Source organism: Capricornis sumatraensis, chromosome 15 (genome assembly GCF_032405125.1).
Source record: "Capricornis sumatraensis isolate serow.1 chromosome 15, serow.2, whole genome shotgun sequence".
NCBI lineage: Eukaryota > Metazoa > Chordata > Mammalia > Artiodactyla > Bovidae > Capricornis > Capricornis sumatraensis.
Genome location: NC_091083.1, coordinates 79,170,913 through 79,188,135, shown reverse-complemented (window position 1 = coordinate 79,188,135; position 17,223 = coordinate 79,170,913). Strand labels below are relative to the sequence as shown.

The window sequence follows — 17,223 nt, the reverse complement described above, 5'->3', positions numbered from 1 at the left end:
GGGCGATACACTTTACAGGTGTCAAGGATTGAATCTGAAACGGGAGATGGTGACCTGATCAGAGCTTATTACCATGGCAATTGACCCAGCAATGATTCTCAAAGCCTGTTCCGGGGACCAGCGGCACCTGGAAAGTTGCAGCCCCCACCCAGACCTTTTGATGAAATTATGGGGTGGGCCTTTGAGTGTTCAATAAAGCTTCTCGGTGATTCTGATGGTGCTCAAATTGGTTCAGAGACGTAAAGAGATTTCCCCTAAACCACATTTGTTTGAAAAGTGGAGCTGAAATTTAATTTCAGATATATATATATATATATCGCCTTACTGACTGCAAAGCTTGTGGTGTGTACGTGTGTATGCATCTATGCATCGCATGAGATGCTGAAACTCACAACAACCCCTTGGAGTTCCCTTCCAGGATAGTTTAAAGCTTTTTATTCTCAAAGCTGACTGTACATTAGAATCAACTGGAGTTTTATTTTTTTCCTTTTTCTTTTTTGGCTGCCCAGTGTGGCATGTGGGATCCTAGTGGCCAACCAGAGATCACCCAGTACCCCCTGTCTTTGAAGCACAGAATCCTGACCACCAGGGAAGTCCCTGGAGATCTTTAAAGACTGTCTCAATGTCTGGTCCTCTCCCAGGCCAATTAACCCAGAATTTCCTGAAGCATCTGTGCTTTTACAAACTCCTCAGGTAATAATGACACCCAGTGAGGATTGAAACCCCCAGCCAAGAAGCACCTGGCTTGCTATTTATTAATAAAGCCTCCAGCTTTGGGTGGATAGGAAAGTGCTGGAGTCAGGAGGAGACCAGGGGTCAGAGCCTGGTTCCTTCATCTGTAGAATCAGAATTGAGATGCTGGCTTCTCCTGGGTTGTGTGAGGAAGAAACTAGAGAAACTCCAGAAAACTCCTGGCCTGGGCCTTGGCTGGGGGAAGAACTGATAAAAGGACAGCAAATAGTTAAGTGTTGGAGGCATGCAAAGCACTCTACACACCCCCTTAAAGCCTCCATCTCGCCTAATCCTCACCAAGACCCCCATTTCACAGCTGAAGACCCCATCTCTGGGTCTGGCCACCTCCGGGTCTGTCACAGACCCAGGACTCCCCAGCCCTGGACTGAAAAGCAGGCTGGGACTAGGGTGGGGCAAGGAGGCATCCAGAAGGCAGCATTTAAGGAGGCGCTGACACTCAGGGTCATGCGAGCCTTGAACGGGTGCCTGAGAGCAAGTGCCTCCTTAAATATGGGGCCCTGGGCCTCGCTGGACTCCCTGGGGTCCCAGCCCGGCTCCAGAGGCTGCCTTCTGAAGTCGATAGGGTGGATCTCACTCAGAATGAAGGACAGGGGAGGAGGAGGGGTGGCCCGGCCAGGCCAGGTGAAGGGAGCCTTGTTAAATAAAAAGCCTACGTTTTGCTACCATAACAGAATTTTCCTCCCCTTAAGCAGAAAACAAATTAATATATGAAAGGCAGAAGGCACATCAGGAAGGTACTTTAATAATTAATAAGTGATGCATGGTGGGCTCCACAGTATCGCACTGTTAGAAATTTAAATTTGGGGCCCGTAAGGCAGACTTTTCAAAGTCTACGTTATACTGTCCTTAGAATGAATGAACACATGAGCAAATAAAGGAACAGTTTACTACGTACCTAGCAGTGAGCTTCAAGGGACACGGAGAACAAAGGGATTCCACAGCTGATGTCTGTACTCAAGTAACCGAGAGCCTCTGGTGGGGCTGGAGTGGGGCATCCACCCCATCATAAAAGCACAGCAACTCAGACTCACATGCAGGTTGTGTAGCTGGAGAAACAAGGTAGAGGATCCTCACTCTAAAGCTCTTTACTTTTTGAAGATTGATTTATTTATCGGCTGTGCTGGGTCTGCCTTGCTGAGGTCAAACCAGTCCCCATTGGCCAATGACTTAGTCAGTCATGTCTGTGTGATCAAGCCTCCATAAAACCCCCAGAGGACAACTCTGCAGTCCTTTCTCAGACAGCTTCCATGTAGGGAACCAGAAGGCTTCCACGTGCCATTGTGCGAGGCCCCGCACCCCACAAGGACAGGGGCTTCCTTGTTTGGGACCTGGCTCCTGTCTCTCTCCATGTGGCTGTTGATGAGGCATCGGTGCTCAATGGTGTCTGACTCTGTGACTTCATGGACGGTAGCCAGCCAGACTCTTCTGTCCATGGGATTCTCCGGGCAAGAATATTGAGTGGGTTGCCACGCCCTCCTCCAGGGGATGTCTCTTATGTGTTCTGCATTAGCAGGCGGGTTTGGGTTCTTATCACTAGCGCCAAAAAAAAAAAGAAAAAGAAAAAGAAAGGTAGGTATATGTCAGAGGTGACAGCCTGGTACAGGGAGGCTGGATTCTACAATGAATGGATTCTTCCCAGTGTGGTAAGCACTACAGAGGAACGAAGCAGGAGTCAAGGGAGGCTCAAGCTGGAAAAGGGGGACTAGCTTAGCTGGAGGTGGCCACAGCGGGCCTTTGGGGGGAAATTCTGTGGAAGTGGAGAAGCAAATAAGTCCGTGCTGATCAGGCTCAGAGGAAGGCACACCAGGGCCTCGTGCAGAGGAAAGTGCCAGAAGGCCATGGGGAAGGAAGCAGCAGGAGCTCGGTTTTAGGAACTAAACGTAGTAAGTAAACATTTACGTAGCCACACTGAGACGCAGGGAAAGAGTGAGAGAGGACAGAGCAGCTCGTAGCAGCGGCCTGAGGTTCATGAGCCTCAGTTGGCCATGGTGTGGCCATGTGAATTTTGGGCTGTTCCGTGTTCTTTTTTTTCATTAGTTATATATTTATTTTTGTAATGATTGAAATTTTTGTATGATTTTTATTTTTTCTCTTTTTTTTTCTGTTTATTTATTTTACTTTACAATATTGTATTGGTTTTGCCATACATTGACTTGAATCCGCCACGGGTGTACATGTGTTCCCCATCCTGAACCCCCCGCCCACCTCCCTCCCCCATGTTTTTTAAAAGTGGACTAAGTTGTGGGGTGTTTTAAAAGTCTTCTCCAGAAAAATCTAGATTTCAGATTTTTTAAAAAAATCTGGCCATACTGGGCTCACGTTTCTGAGTAGCAGCTAACAGCTGGAGATGAAGAGCTCCGGAGGTGGAGTTTTAACTTCTGAGGTTGAAACTGAGCTCCTTGTTGGCCTTAAAATGTTATGTGTTGTGTTCACTCGCTCAGTCATGTCCAACTCTTTGGGACCCTAGCCCACCAGGCTCCTCTGTCCGTGGAATTTTCCAGGCAAGGGTACTGGAGTGGGTTGCCATTTCCTACTCCAAGGCATCTTCCCGATCAAACCTGTGTCTCCTGGGGCCCCTGTATTGGCAGGCGGATGTTCCGTGCTTTCTTCTAGTGTTTCTGTGGTCTGTTTGTTTTTAACCATTCCATCTTTGATAGCCAAGGGATAAGGCATGAGTCCAGCACCGTTCTTTTCCAAATAGCTACGCTGTTTCGAGGATGATTTACTGAATTAGACGTCTTTTCCCCCTGATTTAATGCATCACTTCTGTTATGAGAATTCTGTACATCCTTGGATCTATTCGTGACTCAACTCTTCCATACTTTCTTTTATGTCCTTTGTAGGCTCAGCAGTAAAGAATCCACCTGCCAGTGCAGGAGACTTATGTTCAATCCCTGGCCTGGGAAACCCCATGGGCAGAGACGCCTGATGGGCTACAGTCTAGGGGGCAAAGAGTCGGACATGACGTAATGGCTAAACAACAAGCCAAGTTTCATAGTTTTCTTCTTAAATGTTAGGTGCCTATCGGCTTAATTGGTTTTGTTGTTATTGTTAATTAGACTTTTAAATTTATATGTATGTGTATTTTTTGTTGTATAAGAATATGAGTAACAGAGAAGAGTATGCTCATCGTTTATACTGCTAGTTTTTTGATAAATTATATTTACTTCTAATAATTTTTCGGTTTAGTGTTTTGGCTTTTATGTTTGCTTTTTATATTTTACAAGTAATATGATACCATTACTAAAGAATCAAACCATGTCATCAACAACAATAACAAAGAAAATTAGGTTCTGGACTCCTAGGCTGGTTCTTGTAGGCGGTGTCAAGAATTTTGGAAGAGGAACTTCCTTGGTGGTCCAGTGGCTAAGACTCCATACTCCCAGTGCCGGGGGCCAGGTTCCATCTCTGGTCAGGGAACTGGATCTCACATACGGCCACGAAGAATTCATATGTTGGAACTAGAGATCCCAGGTGCCATAACAAAGATCACAGATCTTGCATGCTGTGACTAAGACCCATCACAGGAAATAATTTTTTTTTTTTTTAAGAATTGTGGTTCTCATTTCAGCAGCACATATACTAAACTTGGAATGATACAGAGGAGATTGACACGGCACCTGCACAAGGAAGACGCACAAATTCGTGAAGTGTTCCGTATTTTTATGGAAGCTGCCTAGATGTCCATCGACAGATGCATGGATAAAGAACTTGTGGTACACACACACAATGGAATATTACTCAGCCATAAAAAGGAACACATTTGAGTCAGTCCTAATGAGGTGGATGAACCTAGAACCTATTATACAGAGTGAAGTAAGGCCAAAAGAGAAAGATAAATATCGTATTCTAACGCATATATACAGAATCTAGAAAAATGGTACTGAAGGATTTACTTACAGGGCAGCGGAGAAACAGACATGGAGAATAGACTTATGGACATGGGGGGAGGGGAGGAGAGGTGAGATGGATGGAGAGAGTAACATGGAAACTCACATCACTATATGTAAAATAGATAGCCAACCGGAATTTGCTGTATGGCTCAGGAAACTCAAACAGGGGCTCTGGATCAACCTAGAGGGGTGGGATGGGGAGGGAGATGGGAGTGGGGTTCAAGAGGGAGGGGATACATGTATACCTATGGCTGATTCATGTTGAGGTTTGACAGAAAACGACAAAATTCTGTAAAGCAATTATCCTTCAATAAAAAATAAACAAATTTTAAAAAATGTTGCAAGAGATCCAAAGTACAGTGAAAAGGCAGGATTTAGACATGGGGAGAAACACAATCCTCAGGTCATGCTAGGTATGGAGAAGGTACAGGACTGTGATGCGGGGAAAAGTGTAACTGTGAGGGGACCAGGAAGGGAACCATACATGAAAGTCCAGGGATAAGATGATGGTGTTCCGTCCAGGGTTGGGGCAGCGGGACGGGGTAGAGGCTCATGGAGTGTCCTTAACACCTGGACTTCTACAGAATTAGGCAGCTTTTGCTTTCGTTCCGCTCAAAACAACAGAAATTTATCACCCCACAGTTCTGGAGTTCAGAAGTCCAGAATCAGTGTAACTGGGTCAAAATCAAGGTGTCGCACAGCTGGAGGCTCTTGCCCCTTCCAGCTTCCGAGGCAGCTGGCTTTCCTTGGCTTGCAGCCACATCACTCCAGTCTCGGCGTCCGTGGTCACACGATCTCCTCTCCGTCTTCAAGTTTCCCACTGCCTTTCTGTTAGAGGGATGCATACATGAGGTTGCAGTCAGGGCCCACCTGGAAAACCCAGGATAATCTCCGCATCTCGAAATCCTCCATTTAATCACATCCGGACTGGCCCCCTTTTCCAAATAAGGTAACATTTACAGGTTCTGATATCTTTGGGGGCCATCAATCAACCTACTACATTTCCCCTCTCTGACCTTTGATTTTTCTCATCTGTAACCTTTCACACAGGCTTTTATGTATTTGGAGAACAGTGTCCAGACAGGACAAGACAGCATGTTATTCTTATTCTTACCCACCCCTCGGTTATAGGTAACTCACAGCTCTCCTACGCACCTCTTCAGCCCAACACACTCCCTGCCTAGGAATGGAGCCCACACATGCCTTCTTTTATTCCTTCCGGAGATGTACCGACCCTCTGCAATCTGCCAGATTGTAGCTCCCTGGGCATACAGCAGTGACAAAAGCAGACAGAAATCAGGACTTCCCTAGTGGCCCAGTGAGTAGCTAAGACTCCACACTTCTAATGCAGGTGGCCCGGTTTCCATCCCTGGTCGGGGAATTAGACCCCACACACTGCAGCTAGGAGTTTACAAGGCACAACCGAAGATCCTTCCTGCTGCCGCAAAGGTGGAAGATCCTGTGTGCTGCAATTAAGAGCTGGTGTGGCCAAATACATAAATAAAAACAAATGTTAAAAAAAAAACAGCAGTGGGAGGTGGGAGGGAGGCTAAGGAGGGAGGAGACACGTGTATATCTATGGCTGACTCATCTCGATGGATGGCGGAGGCTAACACCATGCTGTGAAGCAGCTTTCCTTCGATGAAAAATAAATAGGTTTGGAAAAAATCGAAACATAAATCCCTGGTGCTCGTGGAGCCGACCTTCCCCCGGTGGAGCAGGTAAGGCACCAGACGCTCACTTGGGCTGCCACAGCGAAGTCCTGCAGACCGTGGGGCTTGAACCACGGACAAGTAATGTCTCACAGTTCTGGAGACGACAAGTCCAAAATCAGTGTGTGGGCAAGGAGGGAGAAGGACTTTTTTCTGGGTCTTTTCCCCTGGTTGGTAGAAGGCCATCTTTCCCTTGCCTCTGTTTACCTCATCTTCCCCACTGTGCGTGTCTGTCTGTGTCTAAATTTCCTTTCTGGGCCTTCCCCTGGAAATCCAGCGGTTAAGACTCCACACTTCCAAAGCAAGAGGTGTGGGTTCGATCCTTGGAGGGGAAACAAAGATTCCACATCCCTGTGAGGTGTGGCCAAAAGATTAAAAAAAAAAAAAAAAGGAGGGGGGTACTACTGCTGGGGAAGATGCCTGTGTACTTTCTGTCATCTGGTGCTAGTCATTGCCTCTGGGGAGGGCATCAGATGATCGGAGAAACTTAATTTTTCCCTGGATACCTTTCTATATTTTAATTCTTTACCCTGTGTATTCATTTCCTATTCAAAATCATGCAGATTAACATAATATATGCGTTATATCTTTGTCAGTCAGCGTGAAGGTTTCCGACCTCACGCTAACAGCACATACCGTCCTTGAAAGGTTGAGAATTCTCAGTCTGTTCTCTGCTGAATGATGTCAGCAGAAGCTGGGTGACCTTGAATGTCGATTTCAGCGGTGGTGTCTTTACAGATGCCAGCGACCGTCACTGCCCCCTACAAGGCGTTTCTGGGTTTATGAAGCTGAGAACCTCTTTACTTGTCATGATCTCATCTACTCAGACAGTGTTGAGGGTAACTGGGGCATCGGGGCGGGCAAGAACATGTCCAAGGTCACACAGTTAGAAAATGCCCGAGCCAGGCTTGAACGCACATGTGTTGCTCTGCTGCTTTCCCACGGCTTGAAGTGACCATCTTTTGAGGACGTCTGAGGCTGTCCATCAACAAAGGTTTAGGTTTGTCAAGCGTTTCTGTGGCCATCATGTTGCTAAGTCCAGTCAATGGTCTGTTCTCAGGCCGCAGCCAACTTGACGGATCGGGAGCATTTGGTGAGGTGGCTGACTCCTCCTCCTTTGGACACGTTCTCGGGTCCTAGGAAACGCCTCTAGACTGGTTCTCCTCCCAGCTCACCGGACACTTCTTGGCATCTTTAGGAGTTCACTGTCAGGGCCAAATGTTCCGACTGTGGAGAGCCTCAGGGATTGGCCCTTGGACCTGTGCCTTGTCCCTAGAACCTCCAGTTCTAGGAAATCTCATCCCCTATCATGCCTTTCAGTTCAGTTGCTCAGCCCTGTCTGACTCTTTGAGTCCCTATGGACTGCACCACGCCAGGCTTCCCTGTCCATCACCAACTCCCGGAGCTTGCTCAGACTCATGTCCATCGAGTCACTGATGCCATCCAACCATCTACTCTCTATACACTGATGCCCCTTCCCACATTTATACCTCCAGCTCAAACTCCCCCTTCCCCCTACACACCGCTGGCTACTCAACTGCTTCCTTGCCATCTACCGGTATGACTAAGAGTCGCTCGTCCCCTCTCCTGTCTTCCCCCAAACCACTTCCCCCTTTACATCCACATCTCTGCCACACCAACTGCATCTTCTCAGCAACTCAGGCCCCCAAACCTTGGAGTCATCCACTCCTCTCCCACCCTACACAAACCCTATCAGCTGGACTTTCCAAGCAGACCTAGAACCTTACCCCTTCTCTCCACCTCCTCAGTCTCCACTCTGATCTGGGCCACCTTCGCCTGGGCCTGAAATAGCCCAGTAGCCTCTCCACTGGACTCCCTCCTCTTGCCCTCGCCCCTGTCATTGGTCTACTTGCAGCCTCAAAGGAGAGGCTTACTCCTTCAGAGTAAGCCAGCCTGGGTCTCTCTGCTGGAAACCTGCCAGTGGTCCCCTGTCTCATTGAGGATCACGACAGAGCTCCTGGGACTTCCCTGGTGGTCTGGGGGTTAGGAATCCACTTTGCAATGCAGGGGACATGAGTTCGATCCCTATTGGGGAAACTAAGATCCCACGCGCCACGGAGCCACGATGCCCGCACGCTGCAGTTAGAGTCCATGAACCAGAACTAAAGATCTCGCCCGATGCAGCTAAGACCCAAAGCAGCCAAACTAGGAAACAAACGGAGCTCCTTAAAATGGTCCCAACAGCCGTCTTGTTCCTCCCTCCCTTGGCGACCTCTGACCTCCTCTGCTGCTGTTTCCTGCCCTGGTGTAAATCTTTCCAGCACTCCTCCAACACCCAGCACCCAGCACCCACACTTGCAGGAAGCTCTCAGGGTGAGCCTTCCTCCTCCCCATACCTTTGTGCTTCTTAACTTCATGCCACGGATGTTTGGGGCTGGTTAGTTAGTTTTGTTGTGGGGTGGGGGGTGGGGAGGTGCATTTCAGGATGGTCACCAGCATTCCTGGCCTCTCCGTACTAGCTGTCCACAGAATCTCCATATCTCCAGAAATTGCCACATGTCCTCTGGTGGGGGCAAAATCTCTAGGCAGGGAACTGCGGCCCTTCCTGTAATGTATTCCCCAGACACACTTGTGCCTCCTCGCTCATCTCCTTGGGGCCTCCACTCAGCTGCCACCTCCTTCTGGAGGTCTCTGTCCACCCCAATTATCACTGCCGCCCACCACAAACTCCCTGGGTCCCTTCCTGCTATATTTGTCCCCATAGCACTTATCACCATTTCCTGTTTATTTTCTGTCTCTTCTCCCTAGACTGTCAGCTTCAAAGGATATTTGCCAAATTCACTGCTGTATCCCCAGCACTTACAGAAAAACCTGGCACGCGGTAGGCACTCAGTAGATCCTTCTTGAAGGAACAAATCCATGTCAGGCTTTGTAACAGATGCATGAGCATTAGACCTTGACCCTGAGAGACTGACACTCCAGGCTGGGTGCCGGGAGTAAAGAGACAAAATGTATCAGTGCGGTGGCAGGTGGTGGTAAGTGCCAGGAAGAAAAACAAGCAGGTGTCTTGGTTTCCTAGGCTGTGAACAAAGTTCCACAAACCGGGAGGCTTAAAGCAATAGAGCCTTGTTGTCTTGCCCTCCTAGAGGCCAGAGGTCTGAATCCAAGGTGTCAGTGGGGACCTGTGGGGGCGGGGAATCCTTCCTTGTCTCCTCCTCACTTCTGCTGGTTTCCCAGCTCTCTCGGGCATTCCGAGACTTGTAAATCCTGCAGACCAATCCTCCATCTACCCGAGGCCTTCACCCTGTGCGTCTCCACAGCATCTTCTCTCTGTGCATGTCTGTCCAAAGGTCCCTTTTGAATAAGAGCACCGCGCGTCTTAGATGAGGGCGCACCCCATGACCCCGTTTCATTTTGATCTCTGTACAGATCCTACTTCCCCAGAGGCCACATTCTCCGCTGGGGGCGGTGGGTGGGGTAGTCCATTACGCTTCTTGGCAGAGACAACGCAGTTCAGCCCCTAACGGCGGGGCATGGGATGATGGGGTGCTGGCAAGGCTTCTGAGTTGCTGGCATTTGAGTGGAGTCCTGAATGAAGGCAGGGGGTGAGTCCTGTAGCTTTTTGAGGGAAGAACATTCCAGACACAGGGGTACAGCCACTGCAAAGCGGCAGCCAGGGTACCTACCTCAAAATGCTGGGAGGATTGAGTGGCTTAAAATATGAAAAACGTTGATTCGCGCCTCACCTGGAGACCAAAAAATAGTCAGCAGGCAGTTAACATGAGTTATTATTACTATTACTTTTATTTATCCTTTTAACAGGCTCTAACGTGACATCTGCCCTGAACTTGGCAGGCTTCTAGGGCTGGGGATACACAATGAACTAGCCAGACAGCACCCTGTCTTTTTGGGGCTGAACATCTAAGCTGGGGGAGACCAAGAATCCAGTAAGTCAGCAGAGAACAGCCTGTGGTGTGACTGCTGACAGCCCCAGGGCTCTGTGCAACAGGGTGATGTCATACAGGGTGACTGCTGGGCGGGGCTGGGGCGCCCTTGAGGGTTAAAGCCCTCAAGGAAGGCCTCTGGGAGGAGGTGACCTTGAAGCTGAAGGCTCTTTCCTCCAGGGGATGTCCATGGCGAAAGGTCCACTGGTCAGGTCAAGAGCCATGACCAGGCTGTCACTGGCCATGGCAGGGGTGCCCCAAAGGTGAGAATTTAATGAACCTATAACACTGGCAAGTCAGTTCTGGTTAACTGCAAAGAGCATGACGTCTGATCAAACTGGCCTTAGAATTCCAGACTTCTTTTATCACAGCCCAGGACCATTCGATTTCTGTCTCCAAATGAAGAAAACATTGGTGAGAAAGAGAATAATTCCCTAAGTCAGACCCCAGTGTTTCTGTCTGACTTTAGGTTCAGGTGGGAGCAGTTAAGAACAGGTACCATGGTTGCCCCTGTAAACCCACTGGTGACTCTCAAAGCGGGTTAATCCATGTGACCACGTCGTGGTTCCACATTCTCAGTGGGCTTTCTGGGCTGGATTCAATACAGCTCCTCAGATACCCTCAAAATCCTATTCTCCTTAAAATCCCTTTATCTCCTAATTATTTCAGGACAACTTGCCAGCAGATGGGAAAACATGGGGTGTCTAACGAATGCAGAATGGAACTGCGTTGAATTCAGGTTCTCAGAGGTCTCTCCTGCCCAGGTGGACAGCAACCCAGGTGGCTGTTTTGACAGCCCCAAGGTCATGGTTCTTTCCTTTTGAATCTGCATTTTGTCACTTTGCTTCATTTTAGAAAAAGAGAAAACAAACAAACAGAAATCTGCCTTAAGCTTAGCCCTCCACTGCTCCCCTCACCAACCCAATGTATTTGGGGCGATGGAGCAAGCACAGAAAGGCAGACACGGGCTCGACACCCAGGGCATGCAGAGAGAGAGAGAACACGCAAGAGCAAGCACTCTTGCAAAACGGGGACTCTGATGGACCTGTGTCCACCTATCCCATGGATCTCTCTTTGAATATTTATTCATTTGGCTGCACCAGGTCTTAGTTGCAGCATATGGGATCTTTAGTTGTGTCATGGGAACTCAGCTGTGGCATGTGGGATTCAGCTCCCTGACCAGGGATTGAACCTGGTCCCCCTGCACTGGGAGCTTGGAGTCTTACCACTGGACCACCAGGGAAGTCCCCAGTACCATAGATATTTATGCCACACCTCCCGAGAGCCAGGCAGTGTGCTGGCTTCTGGGAGTCCATCATCAAAACCCAAGACAAGTCCCTGCCTTCCTGTTGCTTATAGTGTATATTCGCATCTGATAGTCAAGAAGAGCTATAGCATGAGAGTCCCAGAGACGGGGGAATTCACTTCTTAGTCCTCCTCTGATTGGCTGTCCTCAGTTTTCCTCCTCTGTAAAATGGGTTCAGCAATTCATATTGAAAGCTTCATGGTGAGACCCCAGGAGATGACATCAGGAGAAGGGAGTAGAAGAATGGCCTTACTGGTTGCTCTTTATGGTGCTAAGACCCAGGTAGCTCATTTTCTCAGAGTTCTAACTCCACCCTGGGTGGTTGACAGTCTTATCGCTCTTACCCAGAGGCAGAAGCAGATCAGAGGGGTTGAGTGACTCTTCCAAGGAGGCTCAGGACTCCAAAACAGAAAGGTAATTAAGAGAAGACCCCACTGGGTTGAGTTTGATGGGACCAGAGAGTTAAGAGTTAGTGGTGCTGGAACTTTTCAATTTTAGATTGGGTGTCCTCTATTTTTATCTGCTAAACCTGGCCACCCTTTACAGGTTCTGATGTTAGGCCGGTTGAGGCCTGGGGTATAGCTAGGACAAGAGGAACTGGGGCTGGTGAGCCAGGGAGGTGGGGAAGTGGGGGTGGAGGGGTTAAGAGCAAGGAGAAAGGGCTGCTGCTGCTGCTGCTGCTAAGTCGCTTCAGTCCTGTCTGACTCTATGCTGCCCACTAGCCCAGATCCCAGGCAGATTCCTGCCCCAGGGTAACACTTGAGTTGCTCTCCTGGGAATTCTCGGGAATTCTCAGGAGTCAGTTTAGGTTGACCCCTCCTGCACGCAGCCCCTCCCACTGTTGCTTTACATACCAAATCTCTGTAGCTTCCTATTTGTAACCTAATTACCCCTCCCCTCCTAAACCCCCTCAGGCTGGCTCCAGTTTTCTATAATTCTCATTAAAATTCAACTTTCCTAATTCTTCTTCAACTGCAGATTCTGGCATCCCTAGGGTTGATCCATTCAGCCAGTCTTTGTTCAGCACTCACCAGATGACTTCTGAGATCCTACTGTGTGTGAGGGAGGTACAGAATTGAACAAAATAAACGCTAAATAAGGAATCAATGATGACTTTACATCCAGTCATTAAATGTGTTAAGGATTCATTTATGCTTGTCATAGCAGCATGAAGGCAGCAAATAGCAGGGGGCAGTCTTCAACACCGAAATCAGATTGATTATATTCTTTGCAGCCAAAGATGGAGAAGCTCTATACAGTCAACAAAAACAAGACCAGGAGCTGACTGTGGCTCAGATCATGAACTCCTTATTACCAAATTCAGACTCAAATTGAAGAAAGTAGGGAAAACGGCTAGACCATTCAGGTATGACCTAAATCAAATCCCTTATGATTATACATTGGAAGTGAGAAATAGAATTAAGGGCCTATCTGATAGATAGAGTACCTGATGAACTATGGAATGAGGTTCGTGACATAGTACAGGAGACAGGGATCAAGACTATCCCCATGGAAAAGAAATGCAAAAAAGCAAAATGGCTGTCTGGGGAGGCCTTACAAATAGCTGTAAAAAGAAGAGAGGCAAAAAGCAAAGGAGAAAAGGAAAGATATAAGCACCTGAATGCAGAATTCCAAAGAATAGCAAGAAGAGATAAGAAAGCCTTCCTCAGCGATCAATGCAAAGAAATAGAGGAAAAGAACAGAATGGGAAAGACTAGAGATCTCTTCAAGAAAATTAGAGATACCAAGGGAAAATTTCATGCAAAGATGGGCTCGATAAAGGACAGAAATGGCATGGACCCAACAGAAGCAGAAGATATTAAGAAGAGGTGGCAAGAATACACAGAAGAACTCTACAAAAAAGAGCTTCACAAACCAGATAATCACGATGGTGCGATCACTCACCTAGAGCCAGACATTCTGGAATGTGAAGTAAAGTGGGCCTTAGAAAGCATCACTATGAACAAAGCTAGTGGAGGTGATGGAATTCCAGTTGAGCTATTTCAAATCCTGAAAGATGATGCTGTGAAAGTGCTGCACTCAATATGCCAGCAAATATGGAAAACTCAGCAGTGGCCACAGGACTGGAAAAGGTCAGTTTTCATTCCAATCCCAAAGAAAGGCAATGCCAAAGAATGTTCAAACTACCACACAATTACACTCATCTCACACGCTAGTAAAGTAATGCTCAAAATTCTCCAAGCCAGGCTTCAGCAATATGTGAACCGTGAACTTCCTGATGTTCAAGCTGGTTTTAGAAAAGGCAGAAGAACCAGAGATCAAATTGCCAACATCCGCTGGATCATGGAAAAAGCAAGACAGTTCCAGAAAAACATCTATTTCTGCTTTATTGACTATGCCAAAGCCTTTGACTGTGTGGATCACAATAAACCGTGGAAAATTCTGAAAGAGATGGGAATCCCAGACCACCTGACCTGCCTCTTGAAAAATCTGTATGCAGGTCAGAAAGCAACACTTAGAACTGGACATGGAACAACAGACTGTTTCCAAATAGGAAAAGGAGTAAGTCAAGGCTGAGTATTGTCACCCTGCTTATTTAACTTATATGCAGAGTACATCATGAGAAACGCTGGACTGGAAGAAGCACAAGCTGGAATCAAGATTGCCAGGAGAAATATCAATCACCTCAGATATGCAGATGACACCACCCTTATAGCAGAAAGTGAAGAGGAACTCAAAAGCCTCTTGATGAAAGTGAAAGAGGAGAGTGAAAACGTTGGCTTAAAGCTCAACATTCAGAAAACGAGGATCATGGCATCTGGTCCCATCACTCCATGGGAAATAGATGGGGAAACAGTGGAAACAGTGGCAGACTTTATTTTGGGGGGCTCGCAAATCACTGCAGATGGTGACTGCAGCCATGAAATTAAAAGACACTTACTCCTTGGAAGAAAGTTATGACCAACCTAGAAAGGATATTCAAAAGCAGAGACGTTACTCTGCCAACTAAGGTCCGTCTAGTCAAGGCTATGGTTTTTCCAGTGGTCATGTATGGATGTGAGAGTTGGACTGTGAAGAAGGCTGAGTGCCGAAGAGTTGATGCTTTTGAACTGTGGTGTTGCAGAAGACTCTTGCGAGTCCCTTGGACTGCAAGGAGATCCAACCAGTCCATTCTGAAGGAGATCAGCCCTGGGATTTCTTTGGAAGGAATGATGCTAAAGCTGAAACTCTAGTACTTTGGCCACCTCATGCGAAGAGTTGACTCATTGGAAAAAGACTCTTGACGCTGGGAGGGATTGGGGGCAGGAGGAGAAGGGGACGACAGAGGATGAGATGGCTGCATGGCATCACTGACTCGATGGACGTGAGTCTGAGTGAACTCCGGGAGTTGGTGATGGACAGGGAGGCCTGGCGTGCTGCGATTCATGGGGTCGCAAAGAGTCGGACACGATTGAGCGACTGAACTGAACTGAACTGAGTCTAATTAATTGGAAAGTGACTCCAGGAATGGTGCCCTGAAGAAATGAATTTTGTGTTGGGTTTTGAAGGATGAGTAGGAGATTTCTGCTAACAATAGTGACAGCTAAGTAGTGCCAGACACTGTGCCAAGTAAACACTATTACTAAAGGAAACATTCAGGTATGACTTAAATCAAACCCCTTATGATTATACAGTGGGAGTGACAAGTAGATTCAAGGGATTAGATCTGCTAGAGTGCCTGAAGGACTATGGATGGAGGTTTGTGACATTGGATCAGACCATTCCCAAGAAAAAGAAATTCAAGAAGTCTAAATGGTTGTCTGAGGAGGCCTTATAAACAGCTGAGAAAAGAAGACAAGCTAAAGGCAAAGGAGAAAAGGAAAGATATTCCCATTTGAAAGCAGAGTTCCAAAGAACAGCAAGGAGCGATAAGGAAGCCTTCCTAAGTGATCAATACAAAGAAATAGAGGAAAACAATAGAATGGGAAAGACTAGAGTTCTCTTCAGAAAAATTAGAGATACCAAGGGAATATTTCATGCAAAGATGGGCTCGATAAAGGATAGAAATGGTATGGACCTAACAGAAGCAGAAGATATTAAGAAGAGGTGGCAAGAATACAAAGGAGAACTATACAAAAAAGATCTTCACGACCCAGATAACCACAATGGTGTGATCCCTCACCTGGAGCCAGGCATCCTGGAATGTGAAGTCAAGTGGGCATTAGAAAGCATCACTATGAACAAAGCTAGTGGAGGTGATGGAATTCCAGTTGAGCTATTTCAAATCCTGAAAGATGATGCTGTGAAAGTGCTGCACTCAATATGCCAGCAAATGTGGAAAACTCGGCAGTGGCCACAGGACTAGAAAAGGTCAGTTTTCATTCCAATCCCAAAGAAAGGCAATGCCAAAGAGTGCTCAAACTACCGCACAATTGCACTTATCTCACACGCTAGTAAAGTAATGCTCAAAATTCTCCAGGCCAGGCTTCAGCAATACGTGAACCGTGAACCTCCAGATGTTCAAGCTGGTTTTAGAAAAGACAGAGGGACCAGAGATCAAATTGCCAACATCTGCCGGATCATCAAAAATGCAAAAGAGTTCCAGAAAAACATCTATTTCTGCTTTATTGACTATGCCAAAGCCTTTGACTGTGTGGATCACAACAAACTGTGGGAAATTCTTCGACCACCTTACCTGCCTCCTCAGAAATCTTTATGCAGGTCAAGAAGCAAGTGAGATCTGGACATGGAACAACAGACTGGTTCCAAATTGGGAAAGGAGTATATCAAGGCTTTATATTGTCACCCTGCTTATTTAACTTAAATGCAGAGTACATCATGAGAAATGCTGGGCTGGATGAAGCACAAGCTAGAATCAAGATTGGTGGGAGAAATATCAATAAACTCAAACACACAGATGACACCACCCTTATGGCAGAAAGCGAAGAACTAAAAAGCCTCTTAATGAAAGTGAAAGAGGAGAGTGAAAAAGTTGGTTTAAAACTCAACATTCATAAAACTAAGATTATGGCATCTGGTCCCATCACTCATGGCAAGTAGACGGGAAAACAATAGAAACAGTGAGAGACTTTATTTTTGGGGTTCCAAAATCACTGCAGATAGTGACTGCATCCACGAAATTAAGATGCTTGCCCTTTGGAAGAAAAGCTATGACCAACCTAGACAGCATATTAAAAAGCAGAGACATTACTTTGCCAACAAAGGTCTGTCTAGTCAAAGCTATGGTTTTTCCAGTAGTCATGTGTGGATGTGAGAGTTGGACTCTAAAGAAAGCTGAGTTCTGAAGAATTGATGCTTTTGAACTGTGGTGTTAGAGAAGACTCTTGAGAATCTCTTGGACTGCAAAGGAGATCAATCCTAAAGGAAATCAGTCCTGAATATTCACTGAAAGGACTGATGCTGAAGCTGAAACTCTTTGGCCACTTGATGTGAAGAACTGACTCATTTGAAAAGACCCTGATGCTGGGTAAGATTGAAGGTGGGAGAAGGGGACGACAGAAATGAGATGGTTGGATGGCATCCCCAACTCGATGGACATGAGTCTGAGGAAGCTCCAGGAGTTGGTGATGGACAGGGAGGCCTGGTGTGCTGTAGTCCATGGGGTCACAAAGAGGCGGACATGACTGAGCGACTGAACTGAACTGAAAGCAACCAATTGACTCTTGTCAACACTACGGCCTACGTTACAATTT

General features: G+C 47.0%; 1 non-coding gene across 1 annotated transcript; it reads left to right on the top strand.

Moving 5' to 3' along the window:
* Positions 1-4,311: 4,311 nt before the first annotated feature.
* LOC138091961 (U6 spliceosomal RNA) lies at positions 4,312-4,418 on the top strand. The gene has a single exon (XR_011145986.1). It is a non-coding gene; the product is annotated as a U6 spliceosomal RNA (small nuclear RNA).
* Positions 4,419-17,223: the final 12,805 nt, after the last annotated feature.